This window comes from Pelobates fuscus, chromosome 6, assembly GCF_036172605.1.
Source record: "Pelobates fuscus isolate aPelFus1 chromosome 6, aPelFus1.pri, whole genome shotgun sequence".
Classification (NCBI taxonomy): Eukaryota; Metazoa; Chordata; class Amphibia; order Anura; family Pelobatidae; genus Pelobates; species Pelobates fuscus.
In genome coordinates, this window is record NC_086322.1 from 53,147,264 (window position 1) to 53,153,263 (window position 6,000).

The window sequence follows — 6,000 nt, forward strand, 5'->3', positions numbered from 1 at the left end:
CAGCGACGCTGGAGGACGTGAGGACGTCAAGCGACGCTCTAGCACAGGTTTCCTGTGCTATGGATCAGGAAGAGACCTCTAGTGGCTGTCTAGTAGACAGCTACTAGAGGTGGAGTTAACCCTGCAAGGTAATTATTGCAGTTTATAAAAAACTGCAATAATTACACTTACAGGGTTAGGAGTAGTGGGAGTTGACACCCAGACCACTCCAATGAGCAGAAGTGATCTGGGTGCCTACAGTGTCCCTTTAAGATGCTGGACGACTGGGTTAGAGCTCATCTGCCTGTCTGTCTGCCCACGCCTCACACCTCTGTCAGTCCCTGCATTGGCTTCCCGTATGATATACGACTCAATATAAAATTCTGGTTCTTGCTTTCAAATCTCTAGATAATGCTGCTCCCACCTATCTATCCTCCCTAATTTCACAAGTATCTCCCATATTGGCCTCTACGCTCTGCTGAAGACCTGCGTCTATCTTCTGTTCGTACTCCCACCTCTGATGCTCGCCTTCAAGACTTCTCCAGGGCTGCACCGTTCCTGTGGAACTCCCTTCCCTTTTCAGTTGGATCCTCACCCAGTCTCCACCCCTTCAAAAAATCATTAATCATTACTCTCCTGCAACTGTCATTTAAATGAAACAAAAAAACAAAAAAAAAAACCCTACACTAAGTCTTCATTGAACACTATTCTACCAATCTACTTCCCTATACTTCCCTTACCTTTTGTGTTACTTTACCCCACTCCCTCTAGCATGTAAGCTAATTGAACAGGGCCCTCAACCTCCAAATTCCCCAGATCTTGATCTTATTAAGCATCTGTGGATGTGCTGGAACAACAAATCCAATACATGGAGGCCCCACCTCGCAACTTGCATGACTTAAAGGATCTGCTGCTCATGTCGTGGTGACAGATGCCAGAGGACATGTTCTGAGGTCTTGTAGAGTCCATGCCTCAACTACTTAGAGCTGTTTTGACAGCACAGAAATGACCTACACAATATTAGGCAGTTGGTTTTAATGTTATGGCTGATCAGTTTATCCTGGCATCCAAGGAGGCCAATATTATCTTTTCTAGGAGACCAATATTTTTGTGTTCTGCACGTATAACAACTTCACTGCAATAAAACTCTTTCACGGTTAGTCAATAAAGCATGAACTGCTGGTAATTCATAGCACAATTTATGAGATTTTACATTTATTCATAAATAGGCACACATAGTATGCAAGTAGGTCTATCAATAAAAGCATGGAAGTAATTTCTAGCCTATTAACGAACGACCTCCCGCAGACTTTCAAATCTTCCCTAAGCCTAAAGTCCTTTAAGAGATCCCTCTCTAAATATCTCAATACAGAATGCACCTGTCATGGTTGATTATATATTTCCTACCTGTTCTATGTTAAATATTGTATATATTGTGTATCAATATTGTTTTTGTATTTTATTGTACCCTAATTGTAACAATGCAATGTTTTGTGGACCCAGGACATACTTGAAAACGAGAGAAATCTCAATGTATCCTTCCTGGTAAAATATTTTATAAATAAATAAATATTGCCAGCAATACAAATTCAAGATATGTGCTTTAGAACACTGTATGATACAAAAAGAAGGCAAACCAACCAAAGCATAAGTCTTAAAGTAGAGTTAAACTAAAATCATAAAACGAGAGAAGGGAGCCCACTTGGAGAAGTAGCAGCGGATACCAAAACCAATGCCTCAAGTGCGAAGGAGATGCGAACTGTAACCGTAATTCGCCCATCAAACAAGTGTCCCGCATAGTGGGTCAAATTTATTAATTTCAAAAACAGCAGTTACCTATGTTTCCAGTTTATAGCAGACTGAAAGAAACCTTATGTCCACTGTCCACTGTGCAAACAAGTAATGTAGATCTGGCCTCCCAACCATAAGGATTTTAGTGGGACTACTCCAATGTTTGTGTCTTGTCCCACTGTCCTGATTTTGTTCCCTGGGCTCCCGCATTTGCTCGCACTATGCTTAGTGCAGAAGGACCATGCAGTAAGTGAGTGTGAAATGGTACTTTGTACATTATCTGTGTCATGTTATCTACCCAATCGATGCACCGATCGGTAGGGAGACCAGGCTGTTTCTAGATCTATAGTGTGGGAAGCTGCACGCTCGCGGCATTCCTCTTTTTAAATCAAATAGACACATGGCATCACTTCCAGCCCCACATTACCACGTCATTCCTGTGACTGTGATTTCATGCTTTTTGGGGCCACAGGGATGATGTGGACAATCAGCATGTATCCATTTATATATATATTGGTTTTGGTTTCTATTTCCATTTTGGTTCCCAGTCAGCACATTTATTTTCTCTTCTGATTTTCTGGTTTTCACTTTGGCTTGTTCTTGACTCTTGAGTATTTCTGAACTTTGCCTCATTATTCTGTTGCGTCATTATTCTGTTTCCCTGTACTCCTGACCTTGGCTAGTTTCCTCATTATTCTGTTTCCCTGTACTCCTGACCATGGCAGGTTTCCTCGTTATTCCATACATCTGTGCCACTAGGGGCACTTCATCCGAAATAATGTGCTATTTCAATAAAACATCATTAGATGGGTGCTCTAGCCTATGGGAAAGACAAGTGCTGCGAGAGATAAAACATTACAAAATACTAAAAAATGTTACCCTTGTCGCGGGGGCCTGGTCACTTAAACTGTGACTAGGGAACTATTACATTAGCAATACACATTTGTATTCCTAACACTATAGTATTCCTTTAAGACCATAGGAAACTGCATATATCATTGTGGTAGGCGGCAATCTTACTGTTTAAGATGTTAAACAACAGTGCTAGACACATTTTTAGTAATTCAGCAATCGGTACAGGCACTGTGATTTTATTTTTGTTCGAAGTGCAATTATAAGTTAAGTGTATAACTAAGAACAGTGATAAACAAACACCAAAATGTGATCAAGCACCATAAGTTGATTTTGAGATATTCAGCTTCATAACATGCTTTTCACTATGTGCTCAGTCATAGGTTAGATTAAAGAAATAGCAAAATGTTTTGTTTTAAAAAAAACAACAACTGGCAATCCCTTTATTTATTAATATCTAACTTAAAAGCAGATAATCCATGTGTTTTTTTTCTATTAACCAAGAAAATGCTATTTTTACATGAAAAATAAATTTGATATATAAAATAATGTTATATCCACAATCGGAAAAAATATATATTTTAATTTTGATATCAAACCACTTCTAAAAATGGCTCCTATAGAAATAAAAAAGCCTATCTAAATAAATTCAATGTCACAACGCTTCATATTTTATGCAGCACAGTCAACACTTTTTATTAAATGTCAGTGCAATATCAGCATATATAATCAATCCATATTTCTGGTAAATTGTAAGGCTTTATTAAACAATGAAGGAAAGCCAACAACATTTTATAGAGTGGAACCATTCTACAAACGCTTCCTATCCTAAAGAAAAAGAAACGAGGAGATAATATATTTTACGGAGAGCAAACAGGAACAAAGTATACATATAAAAGCAAAAACAAAAGAACAACTTCTCCTTAAATGTTTACCTCTATCCATACAATTAGGTATATCGCACTTGGTTTTAGTCCTTTTCAATTCATAAGCTTCCAAAGTGAAAATCCCGAATGCCTCTTTGGGGACATCGAGGTTTAGAAGTGTCCGTTCCACTGAATTCAATGTCAAATCCCTCCCATTATGTTCCACAAAAAAAGGAGAGTCTGATAATATTTTTCGTTTTGTTGTTTTTGTTGTTTGTTTATGTCTAGAATATGTTCTTTAATTCTTCCTTTTAAAAGGAAATTCCTTACAATGTATTGTACTCTACATTTTTTGCATTCCATAGAGTCAATGATATTTCTAGAAATACACGTTCTACCTTATACATTTGATGTTGTTAAATCAACTCGGTCAGTTATTCACTAAAGGGTCAATTGTTAGTAATTCACAGTGAATTGGATTTTTTTAGAATATTTTGTATTTTAACATAAATTTTGCAATTCACTATAAATTTCTAACAAATCGTACCACAACAACCAGATCTATTTGCAAGGCTTGTGTCAGATGAGCCCATTAACACCCCAAATTTAGGTCCAAACTGTACTCTCTCCTCCCGGTTTAGGTCACTAACAGAACGTTTGTGTGAGTTTGTGTTAGCTCTTTATCATATGATAAATGGTAAACATCTACTTTAGGAGTCGTTCTTGTTTTATTTTTTACTACTCTGTGGCGTCCAGGTCCATGCAAGTTACACTGTTGTAATACCAACCATCAGGAATGTTTGGAGTGAGAACTAGATTAGGACTTTCATAGGCCTCGAGTAGAAAATTTAAGGCCCTAATTACAAATATGAATTGACAAGTCTGAAAGCACTTTGTCACTCTGAATCATCAAAAGGATCATAGGCGTGCGCAGCCTATTGTATAAGGTGTGCACCCTAAAGCACAAACACACACGCCGCGTATATATATATATATATATATATATATATATATATATATATATAGCAAACAATCAAAAAAAGGGAGCACTCCAGGTCTTTTAGTCAAGTGGAAAAAATTGTATTTACAGTATCAAAACATGATACAAATTCTGTGCAAAGAGAATCAACGTTTCGACCCTGCTGGGGTCTTTATCAAGATCACAGTGAATTAGCATTACAGTGCAGAATATATACATGCAAACAAATGCTGCTTACCAATCAAGAGATCTCCGATCTCTTGATTGGTAAGCAGCATTTGTTTGTATGTATATATTGGGACAAAACTCTGCACTAAGCGGGGCCTGACTGCCATGGAGGGAAGACGTGCTTAACTGCAGCTCCTGAATAAGCTATGAAAAACAAGCTAAAAAGGCACTTCTAAACAGCATAAAACGGCATAGACTGACCATAAACGACGACCTGACACTCAGTCCACACGGTGAACCGGTGATGCGGACCGTACACGGACGACAGGCAACAGGCTATACCCGTGGAGGCATGTGGCCGGGTGCGCAATGGCGGGGAGCAGCGGCCGAGCTCCCAGCCCGGAGTGACCCGAGAGCTGAGTGTCACGCGCGGGTACCCCGCAACCCCCCCCTATGGACCGGTGGGGGTGATCCCGGTCCACTACTGGGAGTCCTCCCAGCCACAATCTCGCAGAAACCCGCTGATGGCCTGAGAGACTCACCAAAGATGGCGGCGACCACGCGGCCTACCGGCAGCCAGGATGAACAGGGATATGCGGCCAGGCTAGAGAGCATCTTTCAAAACTTTTGGCAGAAACTACAGGATAGGATGCTCCATCCAGCCCAGACTGTCATGACACTCCTTAGTCAATATGCCCTCATGCAGTACTCGCACTCACCACTCTTTCTGTTTGGCACTGTTTCTCATTTCCTTTCGTTAGGCACTACACCTGGCCCTTGTTTAGCACCTATATATTCTGGTTTCTCCCCTCACTCCCTGTCAGATCATTATCCTCTATCCTTGACCCTGTACCTGCTGTTTCCTGGTTCCCGTGATTCTGGCTCCTTGCTCCTGTGTCTTGTTTCCTGTGTATCCTGAGTATCCTGTGTTTCCTGATCCGGTGTTCCGATGTCCTTATGGTCCTGTGTTCTTGTCTCTGCCTGGTCCTGTGTCCTGTGCCTCCTGTTCCAGTGTTCGCCTGCAGTGTTCCTGCCTAGACTCCTTCTCCAGTGATTCTGACCTTGCTGCATTTTCTGTGTGACCTGCTTAGGGCTTTGCCCCTTGATGTTCATTTAGTACTTGGTGGCTGCACTACCCTGACTAAGCCTTTACCTTTGCCTAGGACTATCGTGGACTCTGCCTGCTCTATTGTATATATTGGGTTATTGTATATATTTATATATTTGTGGCATTGTCATATTTTGTTTTGTATATATTATATATATATCCTTTTGGTTTTCCTTAATACATTTTCTTTATTACTCCATTTATCGTGTCCTAGCATTATTTATCTGCTAAGTTGGTTCCCACACTTAAAGGGACAG